Source organism: Meleagris gallopavo, chromosome 3 (assembly GCF_905368555.1).
Source record: "Meleagris gallopavo chromosome 3, MGAL_WU_HG_1.1, whole genome shotgun sequence".
NCBI lineage: Eukaryota > Metazoa > Chordata > Aves > Galliformes > Phasianidae > Meleagris > Meleagris gallopavo.
Window position 1 is genome coordinate 50,020,458 of NC_139406.1, and position 26,950 is coordinate 50,047,407.

Consider the following 26,950-nt stretch of genomic DNA (forward strand, 5'->3'; position numbering starts at 1 on the left):
AAGTGAAGACAATAAATTCCAAACACATGCTATGAAATATCTTAATTAACACTGTGAGATGCACTACTGCACGTATACATGTCTGAGAGACTGGCAGCATCCAGCTCAGGATTTGAGCATCAGAGGAGAAAAGCAGCTTCTGTTGTTAACCTAAGATAAAATTACGTGCCTGTGTCATGACTGAGGTTAGGCACCAGCTGGCTGAAGGGAGAAATCCTCTTCTGATAATATCCACAAAGCAGTGAGCTGAATTATGTTCTTGCCCACTTATGCTGGCCTTCTGCAACATTCTTCAGTGTGCTCCTGAAGATGTGAGCAAACAGAAGACAGAACATTGCTCTCCTACAGCCATCTGTGACCCCAGCAGCAATGACATCTCAGACCTATTCTTTCCTTTCAGGTCAAAAGGGACAGTGATTTTGCTTAATTTACTGTTCCCATGCACTAGCTGTCAAAAAGGCAGCTGGTATCAATTACTTTCCCTCTGCTATAGGAGACCATCCACATGAATTGGGAAAAGTCAGGAATTTCACACTGACCCATCCAGCTAAGTCACATGTACCCACCAGAGTAGTTTTTGTTTGTTTTTAAGTAATAATGACAGGACACTGTTTACAACACATTAGTAACACAATTAACTGCCAGAGGAGTCTGTTTCCGCCTAACTCGGATGGCTGCCTCCTTCAGCACGAGAAACGATGTTCCATTTCAACAGAATTTCCTTGCGCTGATGTGTCTGGCACAAGACAGAAGCTTTAAAATGAAATGAAAATATTTAAAGTATTAAAACACACTCATATCTAAAGGAAAACGTTCTTCACTACCGCTTGCTGAGAATTCTCCTATTTTCAAGGAAAGCAATACAGATAACTCAGATAGAAATAATTACTTCAGGCTATGTTGTAAGATTGTCATGATAATTATTTCCTGCATGCTTCTGTTCTGCTTTTGTTTGCTAAATATAAAAACAATGCATTTTTTTTCCTCATCAAACAAAAAATACCACCCAAAAAACTACTGTTTTGGGGAGAATTCCCCAAATGTATTTTCATCTCTGGAAGTAACAAAATTGATTCTTGTAATTCATTTTTAACCAAATAGATTGTTGGTAATAGGAATATTTGTTTTTAGCATTCTGTAATGATATACAAGTTGCTAAGAAAGCACAGTGCTTGAAATCTCTGGTTAGATCAACACTATTTTGCTCAAAGGTTTGTGGACTTTGAATACTGATGCTTTCCTGTTTCCCAGTACATTTGTTTTTAGGCTATTTTGATTCACTTTAAAGGAATTTTAATAACTTTCTATTGACAACATGGACAGCTGGTCTTGAGAATTAGTGAAAATTCACTTGCTGAGTGAGGAAGGAAGTGACATCAATGAGTTTCTAAAGTCAGCCCAGAGGGAAAAGTGCGTTCCGCGAAGAGTAGCCTTTCATGCCACTGCATTATTGCCAGTGATGCCTCAAGATGCAAATTGCATTTTCAATCAAACTTGTGGTTTCTACCTCAAACAGATACAAAAATGAACAGAAAGACGGGGAAGCCCTCTGTGGCCACTTTTGACACGGCTAAAGAAAAAGCGAAGAAGAATTTATGCAGTTCTTTATTCATTCTTAGCTCTCTTTTTCACCAATTTAAATACCACAGTTACAAGGAGAAGAAAGTTGCCAATATCTCTATATGATACAATAGCAATAATGACTTGGGATAAACAGGACAGAGATTGACTAGGCTGCTAAGGACAACAGAGAGATCAAATTCAAGGTCACCAACAAACTGAATATTGTGTTCCCCATTTATTCACTAGATGATCCCTGTCGTCAACAGGAACAACTGTGAATTTGGAACAGTCAGCAGTTACACTTAGAAGAGGCTAAGATCTGTAGTAACAGAGATACTGCAAACTGGGATGGAAGTACATTGGCACCATTATTTCAGGAAGCCTGCAAAGTCTTGCTGTGTACTGTACTTTTGTTTTAAGGAGATAATCTAAAATTAAAAAAAAAAACAACAACCAAACACAAATGCAATAAACACTGTCTTTATTTCACTTAGCATGAATAATCTCTTATTCCCCTCTTCCTCACTGTAATAGATGATTGCTAAGCTTAAGAGATAGTCTTTAAAGAACAACTATTAAATAGAAAAGGCCATTGACTATTCAACTTTTTTTAAAAAATAAGTTTTTTACAAAGCAAAAGAACAAAGCTTTTAGCTGACAACTAACAGCAGGGCAGGAGGAAGTTCTGCCATTGAAATAACCAGCATTTTGTCTGTCCCACTTTTTATTTTCTTTTTCATTTTTTCAAGTCCACAGATTTCTTTAGGATGACTAGTCACACCAACATGGGTTTTACTTATGGCACCCTCAACTTTTACAAGGATGTTTCTGTTCAGGTGCCTTGTGACCACTTGCGGTGATGGCCGTTATCCACTTGAATGATTCAGCAAGTTCCATTAGAGAACGAGGTCCAAATTAAAAGGACAGTGCAATCACACACTGATAGAACCAGAACCATCAGAACATGCCAATCAGTCCCAGAGGCAATACCTGCATTACTGTCATGACGTACTTATAATTCTTGAGACTTGCCAGACATTTCATTACCTATAGGCTTTCAGATGATAAGTTCAAAATTTACAACAGCTTTTCTACAGTCACTGCAAACATCAGCTAACTGGGGGATTTACAGCTATTTGGAAATTTATACAAAAGTTGTCCAGCAGACAGTCCACGTAGTCTATAGAGACACATCTTCTGCAGCACAAATGGGTTATCATTCTCCCATGTTTCTCCTGAAACTTTTTTTTTTTTTCTAGCAAACTGCTCCTAACTCAGCTTAGTAGAGCTATGTGACCAGATTTGACAATGTAAGCAAATCCAATGGCCTCCATCACAGATGACTGCACTCCACTGTTGCACTGAGTCAAATGATCTATGTTCCCCAGTACAAACTGCAGATCTTATTTGCTGAGGTTCTGCTCTCCTGTCACACTGAGGTGAAACTGGTGCAACTGAGACAAAACACTTGTTGAAACCTGGAAGTGGAGAAACAAATCTCCCTAAATTCATTTCTAGTGATTTTCTTTTGTCTCACTAATCACAAAAAGCACAAAACAGTACCTTTACATGGTTTGGGGTAATTGAGATAAATGGCTTTCTTGGGCTAACCTCAAGCTGTATCACTTCAGGAAAAAAAAAAAATTACAGCAAACATTCTTTAAAAGATTTCTGTGTATTTTCAACCACTAATTAGTACACTAATTCCTGTTTCCAGGGCAAGTTGGGTTTTTCTGCTTTTTTTTTTTTTTTTCTTACTTGTTCTTAAACAGAATGGTATCTTACAGAAAGGAACAATGTACATTTTGTAATTTAAGCGACCACTTCTAGACACAGGAGCATGTCCTAACTGATGCTGCCATGAGGAACTGCAACACGGACTCCTCAGCTTTACGTGCCCAATCTAAACAAGGAACAATACATAATTATGCACACTGTGCCATGCTTACCTTCATACAAAGGAATGTGATATTTGTGCAGGTTTACAGATTAATCTGCTGTAATTCCTTTCAATGTTAAACTTCTTCCAGCTCAAATATAATTAACATCACCAGGTACAAAAAATTGATTGGAAGTATGAGTACACTCCAACAGAACAAATAACAGCTTGATGCTATTTCTTATGTTCAAATACTTGGATACATTAAGGATTTTGACAGCATGTTTGTTCCCTAAGTATACAGCGAAGGGAAAAAAAGTTTCATTTCAAAAGGCAAAAGAATACTACTGCATTTAATTAGTGCAAAATCCCTGAAATACACAGATCTGCCAATTTATATGATGTCACCGCTGCAAGTCCTGGCAACAAAGGATATAGTTTCTTTTCTTTTCTCCCCCCCCCAAAATCAAATTTATTCTTTAAACAAGAGGGGACCCTCAGCCTTGCCCTGAAACAGCCACATTCATAATCTAGAACAGCCATATTCACTTAGCGGGGAGGGGAACGGCACTAAAGGAAATCAGTTTTAAAGAGATAATTCAATATCCTAATATATATATATATTTTTTTTTTCCCAGCTCATGATAGACACACTAGCAGCTTTGGATTTTACTTTATTTTTATAGATTTAAATAAACACATATGCAGTGTATTTGGTTATGATTCTCTCCACTTCCTTTACTGGTTTCTTAACCTGCTAGAACAATAAAAGGAAACCAAACGATGCATTTGCAAAACTTTTGAAGAAAACTTCCAATAGTACCAGAGCCCGAGAAAGAAATACTTGGATTTATTTTTCAGACTTGTAACTGAGAAGACGTGACCCTAACAGATTCTGAACATGCCTGTAACTTGGCACACAAAGATTAAAATATTCAGGACAGAAACATGCATTTTCCTATAATTTAACTGTTGGTTCTCTAAGACATGCAAGCTGCACAGCTCCTTCAGACAAGCATCACATTTTCCTCCTAATACAGAATTCAGAAATGCAAAACTGTTCTGTTACAGCACTGCCTTCAAAACACTGGTTAGCTTAGTCTTGCACCTGTGATAATTATGCAACTGATTATGGTTACAGTGCCCTAAAATGTATTAATCACATCTTCATGGTATTGCGTAATCCTTTCTCAGCTGTCACAAGGCCAACTCATAAGTTGCCCTGGCAGCGAGAAACATAAAAAGAAATTCCAGAGGAGAGCAACAAAGACGATAAGGGGGCTGGAGGACCTCCCCTACGAAGACAGGCTGAGGGAGCTGGGCTTGTTCAGCCTGGAGAAAAGAAGGCTGCAGGGTGACCTCATTGCAGCATTTCAATACCTAAAGGGAGCCTACCAGCAGGAGGGGAATCAACTCTTTGAAAGAGTTGATAACAGCAGGACAAGGGGAAATGGTTTTAAGTTGAGGGAGGGGAGATTTAGGTTGGATGTCAGGGGGAAGTTCTTTACAGCGAGAGTGGTGAGGTGCTGGAACAGGCTGCCCAGAGAAGTTGTGGATGCCCCGTCCCTGGAGGTGTTCGAGGCCAGGTTGTTGGATGGGGCCCTGGGCAGCCTGGTCTAGTATTAAATGTGGAGGTTGGTGGCCCTGCCTGTGGCAGGGAGGTTGGAGATTCATGATCCTTGAGGTCCCTTCCAACCCGAGCCATTCTGTGATTCTTGATTCTGTGAAATTCAAGTTGATACTGATTGACGCAAATAAAGGAAAGGTGGCCATTTCAAAACACGGAAATTCTCATAGCAGTCCGAGGTTTACCAAGGTCATTTTTCATTACTCCTTTTGATATAAAAACAGATCTTTGTCAGTCTCTAAAAAGGATGCAGAACTGTTCTCTGGGAGGTTCAGAGGACCTCAGGAAACTAAACATTTACGAAAGCCCCAGCAGTCCAATGTCTTATGCTTATTAACATACACCGTTCAGTTTCCACCTAAAAAAGTCCTATCAAAAAGAAACCTAAAGGGGAAAAAAATGTTCCTGGCCTGGCTAAGAAACATTAACGTTAATAGCATTGAGGGCCTTAATTCATTAGTTCTGTTGTGCATAAAAAAGAGGGAGAGGTGCAATCCAAACCTATTCTTCAGCCAAATTCTGCATTAGGTAACATCGTGTAACTGTACTTACAGCAAGGAGATGGAGATGTTAGAATGTAAGTTAATAAAAAATGTGAGTTTTACCCACCGTTTATCTCATCAACACTGACAAAAAATTTCAAATGATACAAAATTGTCAGTATGGTCACCAATGTAATTAGGAGGCAGGCATATTTATCAGTGTTCTTCTAGCTGATTATATTCTATATTTCTAAGAAATGAGAAAATGAACATTTGACACATTTTTCCTTTAAGGATGGAAGATTTGACATGATGGAAACATGCCAGACAGCATATTTGTTTTTACCATTGACAAAGTATTGATATCACACTTTGGATGGTTTCCAAGTCAATGCTGTGTATATTTTCATTGCCTATTAGGCATTCATCTTGTATCTAACAATAGGAATAGTTGCTTTCAGTTTTGTTTCACAGCTTATTGTGCAATTGCTTTGAAATATTTTCTCTTTTATCTAGCCACTTCATGAGTTAGTCAGATTCCTGCTCTCCTAAGAAACCAAATGGAGCAAATCGTAGATTCCTACTCATCTGCAATTATGCAGGCAAAGATCAGTTAATTATGGCTTAGCAAGCACATTTCCTCAAACTTCATCACAACATGTTCCACATCCTAAGGTAGAAACTGCCTCAGTTCTCACACTGCAAGGGCTGCTGTACTCCTGTTTCGAATTGGATGGACCACCAGCCTTTACTTCCATGTTGCTAGCTACACACAGAGCTTTTTTATACAGTGATTATCTGAAGTATAGATCACAATCTGTCAAAATGTCTCCGACTATGCTGCAGTGTTGAGCTCAACTGCTGCTGTGATTACCTTCCACAAAGTAGGCCCCTGGGCTTTGACAGAAAAGAAGCCACTTCCTCCTGTCAGCCTGTGCTTTTCCAGTTTCCTATGTTAAGGCTCTTTGTGTTAAATGAGGGATAGGTGACTTCTTCCCACTGAAGGGAAACTATCTGACGTTTACTATGTGAGCAGGAAGGTAGGAGCTGTCAAAAGGAAAAGATCATGGAGAGCAACTAGTGCATGCATCTGTGTACTCATGGTCCCCATACAGAAGTAAGAGCCATAGACATCTTAGTCTCTAATAAACCCTGTTTCAATGCTAGACAGCTGAAGCTTTGCACTGCACTGACAGTGGGCTGAGACATTAGGCTAGCATTGGTTTTGAGTCCTGTTTCATTTTTGTCCACATTAAGAACATATGGCAATCCCCACCCAGATGAGGAATGTGATTGAAGCTGGAATTTGCAGTCAGATTAACTATTTTGCGGCAAAGACATGAGGCCTCATGAAATCCATTGTGGCATACCCTAGAGAAGATCAGCTGCTGCTTTTTCAGTTGTAGTGAAAATGAGTGGATATCCAGCTGTGAAGCTCATGCTGCCCACCTAATCTTAATTAGAATGGCCTGGAAATGGCATATGAAGATGAGAGCATCAGTACCAAAGATGAACACAAGCTCCCATAGGATTATATACACAGTCTTTTTTTTTTTTTTTTTTTTTTTTTTTTTGACTCACCTTCTAGGACAACTGTACCATAAACAGAGCTACAGAGCTTCCCTGATCTGAATCAGAAGCAGCGGCAAGCAAGATGAGTAAGCCCAAACAGGGATGGGAAAATCCAGCTCTTTGGCACTAATTACAAAGTAGAATCCTACAGCAAAGTCTCAATGGGAAGCCCTAGTCTACAGTTTCTGTATTTTAGGAATAAAAAACAGATGAATTGTCTATGCAACATAAGGCCAGGAAGTGACCAGTGGTGCTGAGAGCAAATATTGCTTCAATTTATTACCCATTCTAAGTTATGCCTACATAAATAAACTGTAATTGTTAGAATATGCCACTTTTTTTGTTTAAGGTCTAAATGTGCCACCATAAGGCATGCTTTTAGTACCCTGGCCCTAAATAACTTCACTGAAATCATTCCATTTCAAAGTAAAACATTCCACGATGAGAATCTAACACTCACAGAAAGTGCTCACATTTGCAAGAAGGATTACATGCATGAGAACTAGCAATTAATGAGTGACGAACTCAGAAAAAAAGGTGAAAGAGGAACCCTTTGAAACAGAACCTGAACAACTGGAGAACAAAAAATATTCTTTACAAGATAATTCTAGAATGAAAGAAAACTAGGAGGAAAAAGGCAAAGAGAAACAAAGCTTGAATATAACCTTTCCAAATGCACGGTCAGATACAAAACAAAAACCTACAGCAATCAGTTGCTGCAGGGAGTACAAATTTATCTATGTTTTGTATAACTAGAGTATGACCTTTTGCGACCAACTCTAGTGCTTGAATTTAGCTATAGTTATTGAAAGTCATTTGTTAAAGGTCACCCATGACTGAGCATATAATAAGAATCCAGGATGCACACAGATTCGGGTTAGTGCTAGTCAGAAGAAGTTGGGGAGAGAGCAGGAAGCTCAACCACTGCTGCAGATTTGGTTCTCAGATGGATCTGGACAGCTTGAAAACAGTTTAATCAATGTAGTTGATTTCTCATACGTGAATTATTAGAGATGCACAGGTTTAGCGCTTGCCACTCATAACTCTGCTACAAGAAACATTACCAAATAAGATTATATTAACAAATAATACCACTTATTGCTTACTGCAATTTGAATCAATTGTTGATGACGAGCACTGTAAAATCTCTTCTTCCCACTTTCTCCATCCTACAAAGAGATCAAGCTAGCTCAATTTTTATTATTAAGAAATAAGGTCCTCAGATTAAGATAGGGTTTCAGAGCCAAATTAAACACCTATTTCTGTCTTTCTGCAATGGACAGCTTTAATCATTTTGGATGGTAATATTTTAAGGTGCTCCTGGAAGGAAGACCATAGCAACATACAAATAATCCTCAATGAGAAGAATTCTATAAGAACATTTCAGCCATGCTCTCTGGACATATTCTTCAAATATGGAAATTCAAACTGTACCCCTCCATATTGGAAAGACACCAGACTAGGGAATAAATAATAATAATCCATGGGTAGAATTTGAAGAAAAATTGTGAGAGACCTGACAGCAATTACTTATCTTATGGATTTTATGAGATGACTGCCCTAAAAATCCCAAATAAACTTCAAAGGCCAGACTGCAAAGGGTACAGTAGAGCTACGACAGCACATTTAAGCTTTTGAACAAGTAAATAAATAAATAAATAAATCCTCTATGTTTACTGCCTTTAAAGACAAATCTGCAGCTCAGGATTGTAATTCAATCCACCACTAACTTTTGCTAACTGAGCAGCAATGGAGTGTATATTGCATGTACTGGTGTTAATTGCAACTGCCTACGTACCCGCAGGTGCAGCACCCTGATTCTCCAAGCCTGGCTTGGCAGGAGCCTTTTGCTTGCTTCAGAAATCCTTACTGAACTCCCTTCTGTGTGCCATCCTTGCTCTGCCAACTCTGGTATTGGCAGCGCTCAGAAGCAGGTAGCAGCAGGGGTGATGAAGCAAGTTCAGCTGGAAAAGTAATTATGAGAACTGATCTCATGTATGTCACTGAAAACATGGTTAATTAAACAAACTAAAATAATGGCAGAATGGTGGCATCCACTATCCTGAAAACTGCAAGTACCCTGATGGCAAAAGCCCAAATGATGCACTCTATCAACTCCATCACTCAGGAAGAGGCTAAGGAGGTGTTCTAAGGCAGAGCCTACCTTTTTCACACACAGAAGGTAAATCGTTAGGCAGGCTTTAAAAACCACACCTGCAGGTTTTGCACACACAAACATTTTCTGCCCTCAGAATGTATTACTGCTGCTTGCAAAGGAACATATGTACATACCCAAAAGCTAGTACCTAGGTACAATTCACATCAATAAAACGTGCAGGTGCAGTTTTATGGAGACCTACAAGTAGAACATGAACATAAAGCACGCTGCTATTCATGCAATCACTCCAAAAGTAGCACCTCCTGTTTATTCACACGGAGACTACATCGGATACAAAGAGTACAATAATATCATTTGATAGAGGAAATTCTCATTTACAAAACACTGTTTTTCAACATAGTGACCACGACTAGCTATGCATTTTCATCTGCAATGACCAAAAGCCTGCATGCCGCACTTGTAAAAATTCTCATGGCCATCTGGAACATGATTTGTCTTTCATGTCTCTGCCACCACTCCTGAAACGCAACACCCATTGTCCCACTGCACTCACACTTGCTGGTTGGTCTCCAGAAATGTACAGCAAACATCAATGAATGTCAGTAGGTATCATCTTCCCATGCGTAGGAATTCAGTGACGCTTCACACACACTTCCATATCAGACGCCATTTTGTTAGACTACCCCTTTGCTGCCATCTGTCACATGGTGACCATGTGTAATGAAATGACTGGTGGGAAGGTTCAACCTCTACTGCTGTACCACCAACATCCACCTCTGACATCATGGGCCAACATGATCTCAGAAAACAAACTATCAAGTTTTCCTGTTTGTCACTGTAGGATGCAACATTCCAGGCACAATCAAGAGAGGCAGAACTGAAATCACAATGGCTGACAGACTAATTTAAGTGTAATCCATCCTGGGTGTGCATTAATATGGATAGTGAAGATGACAGCCCAAATCTGAGCGCAACATTAATGCATCTTCTGCAAGGGTGAGAAAGGAATTACAAAAAAGTTCTTTATACCACATAACTAAACTAAAATGAATTTTTATGAATGAAAAATTTCCCATGTCTATTTTCCCCAAAGGACTCTATTCTTCTTCAGGCTTTATAAAACAATCCTTTGTGCCTGACACGAATCAACACATGAATTACTGACAAGCAAGTACTAAGTGACATATTTATAAGACAATGCCATTATTCACATATAAATTACTAATTTCTATTGAACTGAGCACTCAGGATGAGACATTTCTCTTTCCTTCTGGCTCAAGAATACAGCCAACATTGCATTTTATTATTAACAAAACCTAGTATGTTACTGGCTTATTGCTAACTGCAGGGGCAAGGTCTTCATGTATTTCCAAGGATGAGGGGAAAAAGGCATATTTCTATTTAGTTTATTATAACCATGGGTCCTTAGCAACTCAGGATATTCTATGATTCTATAATACCTAAATAAAGAATGTAAAAACAAAGGCCATGTGGAAAAATTCTCTTCGTATTAGAAAATACACTGGACTAAAGCCACTCAAATTGTAATTACTTAAATAATTAGTGAAGAGTAAAATACTCAATTTGACAGGACTGAATTTCCTGCCTTCTAAGGGATCTAAAAAAGAAAATGTGATAATTGAGCATCCACACCCACATACCCACACTCAACTTTTGGGTATTGTGAACGCATTAACCTTTTGCTATAATTAAAGTGATTTGTGTACTTTGGATTGTTTACAATATTAAGACTAGGTTCAAGTACTGCAAGTGTAATGAGGAACATATTAATTTTGCATCCGTACGTTGCTGGCAGGGAGTGAAACCAGTGAACAGCATTTTTAAATAGATAGTTAATTAGATGTATAGCTGGAGACTCTGGAATAACAGAGCTGCAAACAACTCAAGAGTTTCAGATTTCTTCTGTGCATGTAAACATATCAGTAATGTCTTTATTCCTATAAGTATTTTTAATCTCCTTGAATTACACATAACGAGCTACAGAAGTCACTGGAGGAGGAGAGAGGGGAAAGAAGAAAAAAAAAAAAAAAAAAGGAAACACCTATGGTTCCTATTGCATAGCATGAAAGTTAAGTTAAATATAGTAAAAATAAAAATAAAAAAGATCACTGGAATACTGGAAGCTGGGCATACTGATCATGGGAAAACGCCACACAGACACAAATGGAGCCAGTCATGAAGTAACCCCTCAATTTTTTTTTCCATTTCTGCAAATCAATCAATTCCATTAACACATTGTGTCCTCACTGCTGGAAAAAGAAAATCAAATAGTAACACACCACTACCTCCTCACACTCAACATTCAAATGATCTTAGTAAAAATTACCACTCCAGACAAGCTACAGACCCACAGCTTTGCTCAAGGTTTGGTTCCATGACTAGCGTTAGCTGCTCAAACTCTGCCAAGAATGGAGAGTGCCGCGGTGTGCTTCTCCTGCTCCACTGTGACAGCACTAGTGCCTCACTTCATGTGGTAAAGACATCAGCTAAAACCCTCATCTTGCTTAATCGGTTGATTTTCCATCATATCAGCTATGATTAACCCCATCAGCTGTAGGGATGGAAATGCGTGGCTAGGGATAGCAGAGGGGGCAAGGAGAAGTCCCCTCCTGAGGAAGCTTACGCATGGATCAGCATAAATCCACTGTAAATCCACATCCTCAAAGCCCTCATCTGTTCAGCTGCTACTGAATCATCCGGAATACTGATATTTGTCACAAATGACTGAACAGTTCAGATGAGCAACAATAACAAGCCTCTTGACTGCCTGCTATTTTCCTTCAGGCACTGCATTGTATGGGACTCCATATCTTTTTTCTCCTACTCAGACACACTGTCTATTTGGATTTCCAAAAGGTACTTGATAATCTCTCGCATAAGATTTCTTACGGAAACCTAACAGGCATGGAATTAGAGAGAACATCTTTGCGTGGATTTAGAAAGATAGGAAACAGAGCACGGACATTAATAACCATCTCACTGTGAAAGAAAGGCACCAACAGAGTCCTACAGGCAGCTAAGAAAGGAATAAAACTATTCAGTATGTTCTTAAAATCATCTGAGGAGGGGAGATGACAACATTTGCTGACGATATTAATTCCACCCTTAAATAAGGGGTAGAAACAATGGAGACTAAAGAACTTTGGACAAATGTAAGCAGGTAGTCAGGTTTCATATGAAATAAAATTTCTGAAAAGTGATGCTAAGTAGAGAAAAACATTTTTACTTAAAAGTAGTGGGTACTGAACTGAGCTTGGAACTCTGCTACTCAGGAACAAGATATTGGGGTGGCGAGACTCCTATATAAACATCAGATCCATGCATTCCTATGTGACCTGATCTAGGTGTTTCTGCTCCAGCAGAGGGATTGGACTAGATGATCTTTCAAGGTCCCTTCCGATCCCTGATATTCTGTGATTCTGTGATGCTCAAAAGTTAGATAGCAAGTTCAAAGAATCATTAAGGTTGGAAAAAACGACTAAGATCATCCAGTCCAACCATCAGCCAATGCCCATCATGCCCACTGACCACGTCCCTCAGTGCCACATCCACATGGTTCTTGAACACCTCCAGGGACAACAACTCCACCAACTCCTTAGGGAGCCTGTTCCAATACACCACTACTCTTTCTGAGAAGAAATGTTTCCTAATATCCAACCTGAACCTCTCCCGGACAACTTGAGGCCATTCCGTCTCATCCTATCGCTGTTACCTGAAGGAAGAGGCTGACCCCCACCTTGCCACAACCTCCTTTCAGAGAGTTGTAGAGAGCAGTTAAGGTCTCCCCTGAGCTTCCTGTTCTCCAGATTGGATAATTCCTGTTCCCAAATTGAAGACTACAGGAAAAACAAAAAGGAAGTGTTGTGTTACAGTGTATATACACATACACAGCTGGAGCTTAAGTAGTTTCAGCAATTCTGATTCTTCCACTCATGTGAAGAAGGATGCAACAGAAATGGAGAAGAAAAAAAGAAGGTCAGTGGATTAAAAGGACAGGCTGGGTTACAAGGAGCAATACTACAAAACCTGGAAAAGCAGCAAACCAGAGGAGATATGATAGAGACCTATAAAATCGTAAGTGACATGGGAGGGGTGAAATCAGAGCTGACTGTTTACTTCCTCTTCTAAACACAGGGCTGGGGGCACCCATTGCAGCAGGCAGATGGCAGGTTCAGAACAAACACAAGGAAGCAGCTCTCCACTCAACCAGGAAAGGAAACTCAGGAACTCTTCACCCGGGGATGTTGTGGCTGCTGAAACTTTACATGGATTCAGGGGATGACTGAACAAGCTGAGAGATGAGAAATCCTTTGAGGGTTGATAAGCAAACTGAACCCACCTCTGGCACAGGAAGTCCCTGAAACACAAACTGCCAGAGTTTGGGAAGGCAACGTGGAGAGATTTCAATCTGCTGCTAGGAAATTGAGCAAGGTGGAGCTCAGGTCTGATCTAGTATTGCTGTATTTATGTATACAACAGAAAATTAAAAAAAATAATAATTGTAAAGACCCCAGTAAAGATCTCCAACCTCCAAAACATGGTTGGTAGGGCCCACCGCATGCGCAGGCGGTGTCAACCTGGTAACAGGAGGGGGAAGTGATGCTCCTTATCTCACACAGCTCACAGTGGGGGCACATCAGAGAACCACTGAAATAATTATTGTGCTGCTTTCCACCACTTAGATTCTCTGCACTTGTACAAATTGTCTTCTGCACACCAAAACTCTAGTAGTGCTAAGCAATGGGAAAGCCTGGTAACAGCAAAGTTCCAAAGACAAGTTTCCAACAGAAAAGAAGAAAAGACAGACTGAGTATTAAAAGCATTATGATCTGTGTGCAAAGCTTAGCAATACACAGCAATTTCCAGAATTACATAGAAAGTTATTGAGAGCAAGGGGTTGAACTGCAGTACCCTAAACCACACGCATACATCAGATCATTCTTCTAGGTTACATTCTAGAGATGTTGAGTGTTCAGGAAGTATTACAGGAATATTTATATTTACCACTTGTCAAATTGCTGTTTTTCTGGTTTTGCTATCCTGGAAGTGGACTAAAATAAACAAAGAAAAACAAATGAGCCTTTTTGAGAACTAAGAGGTGTTGTTTTTTTGTTCATAAAACAGACATCCATTTAAAGATTGCAAATAGCTCAACAGTCAGTGTAACAAACTCTTAAACACTGCTTCTAATTATACAGCATTGATTAAATACAAATATATCTTAATTAAGCTGTTCCTACAGTACTGCTCTAATGGTTTTCCTCTGTCTAGAAGAGAAATTGAGTTTTTTTCCTGTAGAGTTTCATTTTCATGGCAAATAATGCCTCTCCATTTATTAAAAAAAGTGAAAAACACAATACACACAAAACACTAAATATCTCAGTTGTCTTATGCAAAGTCAGCAATGTCAGCTCTAAACTTGACCTGCATGGGAAGTTTCCATATCAATGCCTGTATTATTTACATGCTGATTGTTAAGGAGGCCCACTTTTAGCAGTTTAAGATGTTACAAGTCCAACTGCTGAGTTGTATTAATGGATTGTGTGAGTGCTACGAGACTATTCTAATGTAAAGTACAGGTACCCTGCTATTGCAGCTGAAGACCAGCCATGGAATTTGCCAAGAATCCGCACAATAGAGCAGTACCCTGAATGTTAGAACCTAGTGCCCTCTACCTGCTTCACTTAAAATGCATGAGAAGCAAAACCAGAAAACTTCACTTTGCAATTGTTCAAAATTCTTTCAGCCTCATAATTAAACTGACCATAGTCTATTTTGTAAATTACTAGAGTCAGAAATGCTATTCCCTATTAGACTGCAAGCTACACAAAAGAATGCCATTTCAAAAGGTGCTGATATTTTTTTTTCTTGAATACTTTTATCTTGTTTTTGTAAAACCTAGTTTTAAGCTTTCCCTAATAACATTCAATCACTGTGACTGTGAATTCAGATGCCCACCTTATCTTTCCAGGAAAGGTAGCAGAAGCCATGCTGCAGTGAAGTTCATCATGACAGGCAGAGAAAAAAGAATTTCAGCTCATAAATCCTGGTCCTGTAATCTAAACCCTGCGTTGAAACACTTATATGGTCATCTGAGCACCTGGCATATATTACAGACGGGCAGATCTTGATGTCTGCACAGATAAGTCGGCACCATAAAAGACAAAGTTTCAGTGAGCAGACATCCAGCACCATGAATGGATACTTGGGAAAAATTCGTCTGGGTAGCCTTGACCTATCATTCAGCCGAAGCAATGTTATCATAATTCGTAATTACCATGGCTGACTTGGCTTTTTAATTCTAAACCATGCTCAAGATAATCGTTTTAAATTCCTTAACTGTACAGAATCTATATGAAATCTCTTCTTTTTCTTTTTACATGCTAACCACTGGGTTTTAATGCTGCTTCCCTCTGAGCTATGAAACAGAAGGTGCGAGTATGTGAAGGGACGAAACCCACGCAGAAAGACCTGATCTCGAGTCCATGTGTGCAGAAGGCAATGCACAAGGTGTCCCTTAATTATAATCCTCAATCAGGATTCATGTCCTTTAATTGTAAGAAATGGTTCTAAAATAGATTATCATTATTTCCTCTCTCTTTTCTGTCTGTTGTAATTTTAATATCCCACCTACAAGTCTAAAAAATGTACCACAAGAGCATTGCCTCAAAGGAGATAGGAGATGCAGGGAAATACCCACACAGATATTTAGCAAAGTATTTTTGAAACTTTTGAAACCACCTACATCTCCATGTTTTACTGAAAGCATGTTTCCAGAGACTTCATTTGAGGCAATTCAGTTTAAAATAAACAAAGCGAATTAATAAGTCACGCTTCCACCATGGTAGGTCTTCGTCATTGCTTCCTCCCCTTTCCAGAGCTCTGTCACCAACAGTCTTCCATTTCTGTCCCCTCCTGATTCCAGTCCCACTCAGGTTCCCACCTGTAATATGCACCTCTGGCTCCACCCTCTCACTACTACAGATTCATTACATAACTGACTTCTTAGATTGCCAACAGCAGCTAAAGCAAGAGCAAGTAACACCCAACTGAGGCCTTCTATGGTGAGCTGCAGTCAGAAGCTGAGGACAACATTGACAAACAAGCCCTACAGCACAGCAATAGGACTGCATGCCATGCCTGCTGAAAGCATGTGTAAACCAATCCTTGCATTCTGCACGCCTCAGCATTGCAATGCCTGGCCAATGTGGTTCCTGAGTTCTTCATTCTCTGTGATTGGCAGTGACAGCCAGAAAAGTACAGCAAAGCCCATCAGCTTGGAACACCCCTCAGAGTACTTTCCAGCTCTCTGTGATTGTTTATCTATCAGAGGGGAATGGGGAAAAGCAGTCCCACGGCAAATTCATACAGGCATGCAACTGGTAGGTAAAACGTGTCATTTCTTGACACAAACCCAGCTTTTTGGCATACGTGGAGCTGCTGAAGTGCTCCTGTGTGGCTAGGTTGCCAGCACACGTATTGAGCATCCCATCAGAAGCCGTGGGGGTAGGGTGAACCTGGGCAGTAGCATGAAGCACTAAGTACTGTAAACCCCTGTGCACTCCAGCTGGCATCCCAGATGCTTCCCGATGGGTATGTGTAAAAAATAAGAGCTTTGATTTTCTTTGTTTTCAACAAGAGGAGGTTTTGCATCTCAAAGCAAAAAGATTTTGGTGCTCACAAGAAATGTAACTGCATTTGTGATTATTTTCTCCCCTGCTGCTAAATATGATTATTAGCTCCACTTCAGTTTTTAATAATTAAATTAATACTAATTGAGCAGCCTTTTGGTGTATTTTTAGCCTGAGTTTATTATGTGTGTGCTAAATCCTGCACACTGCAGTCTCTCCTTAGCCTTACCCTTTATTCCCCAACCAGGAGGAAATGTTTAACTGCAGATCCCTGCCCTGAAACTCAGCTGTATTGGCAGCCACAGATATTTATATGTTCACACTGTTGAATCAACACAAAAATCAACAGGTATTTTTAAAGATACTTTGAAGAAAGAAACTTCTGCAAACCAAAACTGAAATCCCACAGCTAATTTTGTGACTAACTGCCCCCTAGTGACAAAGTCCAATCCCAAATAACTCTCAGCCACTTCCAAGCCTTAGAGAGTCCTGATGATCACTGTTTCAAATTTTATTTTAAACCAGAAAATGAAGAAAATCAGTCCTGTCTCAAAAATAAATAAAAATGTGCTAGCCTGAAAACAAACTTATTTATCCAAAGCATTACTCCAAATGGTTCAATCAGACTTTCCCTGCACGGGTAGCATCAATATCAATGTAAATAATCCTGCAACTCAAAATTTTAAGTGGTGAGCTCAGTTTCAATGTTCAATGAACTGATATGCTTCTGTTGCTCCTAAGTGCTGTCCCACTGAGCGGTGAGGCTGCAAAAGCAATAGAAAAAATGACCTCTGGGCCAGCCCTGCAAGCCTTGGCACTAGATGCAAATCCTTCACCCTGCACCCAGGCACACCTCAGCCCAAAACAGCTGCCCATAGTGCATGTACACCAAGGGCTTTGCTCTGTACTGCTGCTCATGAAGGTGGAAGTTGAAGGTTCATTAAGTGTGCTTAATGCAAAATTAAAATACATACACACCCCCACACATTTCAGACACATAGGTAACCAGATCTGGAGATGCTGCTTCAAAACTATTCACTGCTATTCTGTACGTAAGACTTCTCCCATTTTTTTTTTTTTCAAATGTTGCCATTGTTTGGTGGTTTGTTTTTTTTGTTGTTGTTGTTGGTTTTTTTTTGTTTGTTTTTCAACATAAAGACTCTCACAGTGATAATTACAGTTCAGTTCGTAAAACAGCTCTGAGCAATTTTTGAACGGATCACCATCCCCAACAGCAGAGTGAAGGAAAGGACTGTCCCCCTCCACTTTGCCCTCATGAAGCCCCATTTGGAGTACTGAATCCAGGCCTGTTGTCCCCAGCACAGGAGGGATGCACGGCTGCTGGATTGGGTCCAGAGGAGGGACATAAAGTTTATCATAATGCTGAAGCACCTCTCCTATGAAGACAGGCAGAGGAAGCTGGGCTTGTTCAGCCTGGAGAAGAGAAGGCTCTGGGAAGACCTCATTGTGGCCTTCCAGTACTTGAAGGGAACTTACAAGGAGAGAGATTGACATTCTACACGGTCTGATAATGGCAGGACAAGGGGGAATGGCTTAAAACTAAGAGAAGGGAAATTTAGGTTAGATGTTAGGAGGAAATTATTCATTCCAAGGGCAGAGAGGTGCTGGCACAGCTGCCCAAAGAAGCTGCGGTGCCCCATCATCCCTGGAGGGCTCAAGGCCAGGTTGGATGGGGCCCCGGGCAGCTGAATTGTTGGATGGTAGCCCTGCCCACAGGACGGGGTGGGACTGGGTGGGCTCTGAGTTCCCTTCCAACCTAAGCCATTCTATAACTCTATTGACTGCCTTAAGTAATTCTGTTTTATGGTATGCTTTCATATCTTTAAAAAAAAAAAAAAAAGAAAGAAAAAAAAACCATGGAATACATTTTTCTCTTGTTCTAATGAGGTAATAACCTTACCATATTAATTTGGTTTGCTGCACTCACTGTCTTTGTGTTACTTTAGCCCATGATGTTAGCAAGAAAAGCAGTTCTCCTGTGCGCTCACAAGTTACTGTAACACTGAGGTTTTTGTAAAAAAAACCCCAAAAAACAAAAAACACACAGCTCCTATATTCTTCTAGAACGTTAAATTGTAGCTTCAAAACACAGCTTTTCAAAAAGCAATTTCTTACAGAATACAGCTCATAAAACATAGATGGAGAAAAAAGACATATGGCAAAAGAGACAAATTGTTCAAATGCAGACAACATAAAAATGCACTGAAGTAAGTTCAAAACTCCTAAGGAAATTGTGCCTAATTAAAAACAACAGAAACTAGAACAATGATGCTGTAAAATACAATGTAACCTCTTAGATTACCATCAAATAGGGTTTCCTTTATTGTTAGTACCTATCACAAATTTTAGCAGAGTACTCACATTACTATTCATTCAGATTCAACACTGGCTAATATGGATAGTATAGACTGTAATATCACAGGTTGCAAATGCAGACTAGCTGCCTTCCCAAAGAAAGGAATAAATCGCCCTTTAGTATTCTCAATCATGCCAGAAAATCCAGTGCCTTCTTAAGGCTAATAAAAGCAGACAAGAAACACGCTATTCTTACTCTTTCATGAGACAAAGCTCTCCAACTCAGTGGCTAGGAAAATTTCTTCTGAGCATATTAAAATGATCTTAGGGCTCTACAGAAACCCTGCTCATAAAACCTAAAGGAGAAAAAGCTGGGATAGTTAAAATTAATACATCATAAATAAAATATGCCTTTCAGTATATATTAAGTGACAGGTCTCAGAAGCTCTACCACCATGCACGCACTCACAGAGCAGTGAGAACACATGCAATTCATTAAATCCACTCAAGTGTGCAGGTTCTTCCTGGTGTTATTCATAATTGAAACATTTCAATTTTAGTTAACAGAAATAAACTAATTTAAAAGTAAAACAAGGAAATTAGTCCTGTGTTTCTGGATTACAATCCCACAGTGCCTCCTACTAGCCATATGCAGCCTCGAAGGGTTTCATTAAAAAAAAAAAAAAAACATGGTTAAGGGGAGTTGTGGGTTTTGAATGGGCAGATAGCTTTGTGGGCAGATTTCAAACATTTTTTTTCCACAAGCAAACAAACAAACAAAAAAAAGTCACAACTTGTATTTCAACCATATGCCTTGAAAATGTACTTCCTTCCATTAAATAGGCAACAGACTATCCCCTAACAGGTCCTCAGAGAAAAATGCTTTGCTTGCAGCAAAAAGTATGGCAAGCACAGTGTACCCTGCACAGCATACTTTGCTAAGGAGACAGGATGGGTGTGACAGTCCATCCTGCACTGTCCTACTGTGCCTCCTCCTTCATTCTGGGCAAATGGAAGACCTATCATTATCCAAAAAAACTTCATCACATGCTCTGACCCTTTACAGGGTCCCTGCCAGGCACTTTCACAGCCTTGACATGGTTCCAGCTCCTCCCAGTCTCAGGACATTCTACACAGAAGGTGACAGAGCACTCCTAATAACATGGATTATTTCATTATATCGTAAATGAAAGGACTCAGATTAAGATCTGTCATCACGGGCTCGATATTCACAAGTCACAGGTATAATCACAAGTTCTGTAAAAGTCCCCTTGTTACTCTACACATAGCGTGAAATGGTTTTGTTTGCAGAAATGAGAGAAGGGAAAGTGCAGGTCCCTACTCCTGGTCTGTTTTAGCGACTCACCCAACAGAAATTCCACCTTTAAAATGACAACTCACAGCAATACATGCAAGACCCCACATGTGCACATCTTATGAGACTAGGCTACACTTAGGAGCCATGAATCCCAATCTACTACATGGGCTGTACAGCTGACCAGGGCACACACGAATCACAGACTCATTAAGGTTCGAAGAGACCTCTAAGATCATCTAGTCCAACCATCAACCCACCCCCACTATGTCCCTCAGTGCCACATCCACACGTTTCATGAACACCTGGAAGGACAGTGACTGCACCACCTTCCTGTGCAGCCTGTGCCACTTCCTCACTGCTCTTTCTGAGAAGAAATTTTTCCTAATATCCAACCTGAACCTCCCTTGGTGCAATTTTATGCCATTACCTCTCATCTTCACGTGCTTTGCACACAGACCTGCTCCTCATTTTTGCCCTCTAAAAAACGAAGATAAGACTACTAATTTTTTTAAGTAATTTTGAAATCTTTTTACAGCATTACCAAAACAAAATTATTTGAGAATTCAGAGATGGGACCACATGCTCTTCTTTAATTTAACTGTTGTTCCTTTGCCATCCGGTTTTGGATGGCTGCTGGAGAGCAGACAACTGCACTCAGCAGATTTTCTGTCTGACCACATGCTGCTTGTTATTGTTGGGCAAATAAGCAACCAAATTATGTCCCGCTTATGTAAGATCGTGTGAAAGCTATTCCAGCACAACACCAGATGAAGCAGTAGAACATTATTCTGGGCTGTATGTGATGAATTCCTGAAATATAATTCTGCTTTATTTCTGTTAGGTTATTTCAAAGTATTTAAAAACAAAACAAAACAACAACAACAAAAAAACCCAACATAAACAAACATTAACTTCCTTCTGAAGATCCCAGTTTCCCTAACAACCTGGTCTAACTTCTATACAGTCTTATCTCTATATATCATTACACAGTAACGTTTTCATGGTTTGCACAATGAGGCAAAACGAATGCACAGATTGTTATCATGACAAAGAATTGAGTTTACCTAAGAGCGGGGTTGTAGGTGATGTGCATCAGTCAGATGGCAGCAGGAAAATACTGCTACTCTGTTAAAAAGCTCCATCTCTTAACCCTTCGAAAACTAATTATTACTACTATTATCACACTAAGACAGCAACACCAGGAAATATTTACCAACATTTTTACAAGCCTTTTTGACTTTTCACCCAGGAGAATACATTTTTATGAAAAATAAGCCAGTTGAAACAGTTGCCATGTCACCGTTCAAATAGTTTCAGCCCAAAGAAAAACACTGAGAAGGTTATACATACTCAAGGTCCATGCGAGCATCAATCATCAAAACAAAAAACAGATGATAGTCATTCTATTAATTTAATATTCATGTGGTATAAGAAATTAGACAAAAACTTTGAAGTTTTGCTCTTTGGCCCCTTAAAATCACCCTCATCTATTCAGATAGCAGCTTACTATTCGTAAGCCAGAAATAAGTGCTATTACTACAACACACCAGCAAGGGGAGTAGTAACACTTCGAGAATTTCCCTCTTCAGCAACAGCAAACTATTCAAAAAAGCAATAATGTACAGAAAATTGAAGCTCATCAGTGTAGGCAGTGGAAAGAACATTTTTTCTACTGAAAGACAGAAATTTAACAAATCAGGATCTTTAAAGGCTATTTGTCTTTGAAGAGAATGTGGAAGCACACGTACACAGCCACAGATCAGCCCTATACAGCACCCAACAAAAAAAAATCTCTAATATTTGAGACTGTTATTTTAAATATATATATAAATATATATTCTTTTTAAACAGCAACGACTATTTAGGAAGAACTGATATTTCTATGGGAAGGCAAGACACTTTACTAAGAAAGCATATGTGGAATCCCTGGGGCTGGTAGGCAGGAAGGCTGGGAAGTTCTCAAAGCTAAATTGCAGCCGCTGGTTAAGGACAGCAGAAGTTTCTAAAACCATGATTTTACTTCTAGATGCCATAGTTCAGGGCAGATAACTGACCTGGCACTGCCACAGCACCATACATTTTCTAAGTCCAGGCAGACTAGACTAGTCTTTTAAATTCTCCCACCTGCTAACACAGACCTTCCCATACCGTGATATGAAAGAAAGAGCCACAGCATCCCAGAGATCCCATAGCAAAGAATGAGCACTAACACCATATCACTCTTCAAATCTATACTACAGTAAGATACATACACTGCTGAGCAGCAACACTGCCCAGCACAACTACAGCCTAGACACTGAAAAGCAGTCCATGTCCAAAGGGGGCATTTGCTGTGTCAGGTTGCAGTGCTGAGAAGTAAAGCACTTGGCTGCATTGGTTCCTGGTACATCACTGCAGCCAAGGTTTCCATGTTCATCAAATCATACAATCATTTAGATTAGCAAAGACCACTAAGATTATCTAGTTCAGCCATCAGCCCATCCCCACCTCTTCCCCTCTTCCCCTAAAATGCTATAACTTTATAAAACCTGTTACCCAAGGAGGTAGCTAAAGTATTTAATCAGCTTGTAAATATCCAAGTACTAAGATGTCCTAGGTACTAATCATGAAATTACTATGCATGACAAAATTCAGAATAGTGTTTTGCTGTAATTGTGCATAATTTAACTCAAAAAAAGCAAGAGTTATATTTAGGTACAGAAGAAAGAGGTCAAATTGATGAGGGGGAAGAATGCTGTCATTTTTGCTAGACTGATACAGAAATTCTTCATCCAATGCAAGAGTTTTAGGATATCACTTCTCCAATGTGGTGCTAGGGACAGCCCATCAACAAGGGGGATCTGATGTATGATCTGGTATTCTAGAGCCATATTTAAATATACTCAGCTTTGTTACTTAAAAGTGTATGTACAAACTCATATGTTTTAGCCATTAAAGGCACAGTGTTCTATAAGCCCACTGTACAACTATAAGAAAGAAAAGCAATACAAAGTTTTCCTTCTGACAAGAAGAAATGAAGCTATTAAATCAACACCACCACCACTCAAAAAATAAAAAATAAATAAAATTGAAAGAAAACAAAACAAACAAAAAAACAAACAGATGGTCTCAGCAACTTCCTAACAGAGTTTTTAAAGTGAATATTGATGGGCTCAACTCCAGCCTGGCTTGAACAGTTTCATGATTTTCTCTAAGGGAAAAGACGTGTTATACAGGGTGGCATCCATCCTTAACACCCCACAGCCAAGACAGGAGAGGCTGTGTGACCTGCCCAGAACCTCCAAGCAAGTTGGGCTACCCAGACACTGAGCCTGTTATGGTTGAAGGGTTGTTCAGCTAAGCAACACTGTGTTTGAATTACCAAGACCAGATGAAGAGAAGTGTAGGCAAAGGAGTTTGAAGGTCTGTGCTTCACCATCAGGTTGGCCTGTGTCCTCCTGAACTCTGTTGACAGGACAGCAGCCACAAAAGTCATGGGCCTCTTCCAGCAACACTCACATGACAGTTTCACCCTGTTCATTACTGCCAACCCAAAACACACGTACATCTAAACTTTTACATGGCAGAAAGCCAAGAGACAAAAAAAGAGCCATCAACCATCCTCAGAGCTTGTGTGACGGGGAAGAAAATTTCAGCAAGAAGAGCTTGTCCCATAGGGGCTGAGAGCTTAGCTAATGTTCTCCAACACTACCCTGAACATATCATTTGTTGGGACAGGATCAGAAATGTGCTGTGTGAGTAGCAGGAGTGAATGCCTTTTCCAAGTAATTGACCTCAAAAAGAGTGCAAAGAGCAAAAAAGTTACTGTAAGAAACTGCTTTGAAGTTAATGCAAGTGGTCTGGTTTGTTTTTTATCAGCTCTAGCACTTGACCATCAATGTCTAGCTTTCCACGAAAATACTCCTATTAAACCAAAAGCAAAAATTAAGAATTATGCTTGCTATTTTATGTAAGTCAATGAGCAAAAAAACGCCTCAATCTTAAAGAGGCAGACTTCAAGACATGTTGCTTTCAATGCAGATGGATTACAAAAACACGACAATGGCTTTAAAATCAGTTTCCAAACTTGGCTAGATTCCTACTGGGTTGGCAGCACTTCTAGAAGAAGTCAACTGAGTGTATTTTTCCATCAAAGTCATGCACCTTTCCAGCTTCTGGAGACTAAAAATGTAATTACTTGATTTTGAAGATGTCTGGAATAACCTATTTTGGCTTGCCTGGGAAAAGTATATGGTACCTTACCTTTACCACAGTCCTGCCTAAGATCTCAACTGCAGCCTACATTGACTTGATTCATAATCCAGAATAGATCACATAACATTCACACAGACCCAAAAGGTTTGTTTTTGTTCTGAACAGATGTCAGCTTTAGGCATTGTTCTAATTGATTTCACCAGCACACCGCCAGTTCTACTACAGGCAATCCAGTTCTTTTTGCAAATACCAGTTTGGACCCCTATGGCCTTGCTGAGTCAGACTAGCACAAGCAGTTCCAAAATCCTGGATGGAAAATACAGGACTTGACTCCAGACCCAAATGTGCTAATTCTTTTTGCCCGTTTCCATCTCCTAAAAAGTTAGACTTTCTATGACAAACACTCGTGGTGTCCCTGTTTCCCTGTACTCTTCTTCTTCCTTATGTAAGTAAGTCTAAAAGCATAACTCAACTTGCAAAAAGAGAACAAATACTCAAACTCTTTAAGAAAATAAATAAATAAGATGTTGGACAGAAATGCTACAAGATGAAGCTGTACAATGAAAATGAGCACAGCCATAGCTGGCTTTTTGTCTTTCCAACATAGGAAGTAGAAAGACTGCTGCCTTTCTGGACATGGAGTTTGCATATACATGACTCAACTTTTTCCTTTCTCCTTAAGGTAGCAGAAAATTTTGTCTCTAAATGCCTTCCCATCTGCTAGACAAAATTCAGATTGTCTTTGTTTATTTCAGATGTATTATCAAGAATCTTCCTACTTTTCAGTTGAATTGAGAGCTAAGTAGAAAATACTTCAGGTATCCTGGAAAATATTATGGGTTTTTCAAATTTTTTTGCTCCAAAATACAAAGAAGAGATTAAGATTACAATAATTTTTTAACAAGAAAGCAATTCTGAGCAGTTGAAATTCTCAAGTAATTCCAAAACATTCTGGCATTTTTGATAGGCTGTGGACTCTGACGTATTCAGAACAAAAAGGATCCTTTTATTCAGAAAAGTTGTCAAAACAGTAATGTCAACACAGTTCTCCAAAGAAAAGAATTTCAATAGAAAATTCACATGAAACTTCTTTTCCACACTCAGTTTTATGGTTGCACGGGCTCAGCATTTCTTTCCAAAGGAGAATATTCTGTCAGAAAGATCCCTGACTTGCTCTAGGGCTCTGTTTTTACTTGTATTTTAGCAACAGGAGAACTGAAGCCTGAAAAGATGTTTTTCTATCCCAAGTACCGTAACCCTCCTCCTTGGGGTCCTGCTGCCTGTGATCCTAGGCCCAGTACTGAAATCACACAGCTGTGTTACCTTGGCTCAAACTTCTAAGAAAACTGCTAAGTTGTGAGAAAAGGATGTGAGAAAGCGTGCAAGCTAGAGCTGTGCAAGATAAGAATGGCAAAACTGCAGACAGAGGTTGAGCTGTGGATGGCTGCCATCACAGGATGCAACAGAAAAAACACTGACGTGAACAAGATAGTAAGCATCTAGGGAAAAAATGCAGCATCTTAACTGATTCTTTACGTCCCTCAATTTCTTGAACTAATGAGTATTTAAAAAGGCAATGCACAAAATAGAAAAGATAATTGACTGAAATGGAAGCTTAACTGTGATCTAAAGTATTTGTTCATTTGTATAATTTTAATTCCTTTTCCATTGCTAAAGCAGATATACACTATATATGAAAAATAAAACAGTGCTTAGTATTATCCTCAAATAATTTTTCCTCTATGCTTGTAAGTATCAAGGGTCTAATCTTATCTGATCATTCTCATATTTTACTGCATGATCCATCCTATATCCACATTTCATTGCTTGGAATGAATTACGGTAAGTCTGTACATCTAATGGCTTAACGGTATACAGATTTTCAGTATTATTTTTAAGCTCTTCACAATACAATGTGGCTAAAAGCACTATGTGACAGATGCTATGGAATCACCAAATATTTGAAGATTACTACACTAATTTTCCAAGTGTTATACATATCCATGTGGGCTTGCTAATGATTGTGGTGCTGCCTAAATTGTTGGAGGAGATGAGTTCCTGCAGAAACAAGCCATAGGTGAAGGTTGGGCACACTGACACCAAAAAAGGCAAGTCCTCCAGCATACCCAACAGAGTAGTTGACAATAAGGACACATATCATTTAACATATGCTAACCAGTTCCCCCACTGTGAAAGACAAGTGATGGCTCTTGATAACCATACATGTA

General features: G+C 39.5%; 1 protein-coding gene across 5 annotated transcripts in view; it reads right to left on the reverse strand.

The window, feature by feature from the left end:
- The window catches only part of CHST9 (carbohydrate sulfotransferase 9), an 88,261-nt gene that overhangs the window by 17,803 nt on the left and 43,508 nt on the right, over positions 1-26,950 (reverse strand). The gene's annotated exons all lie outside the window — the stretch shown is intronic.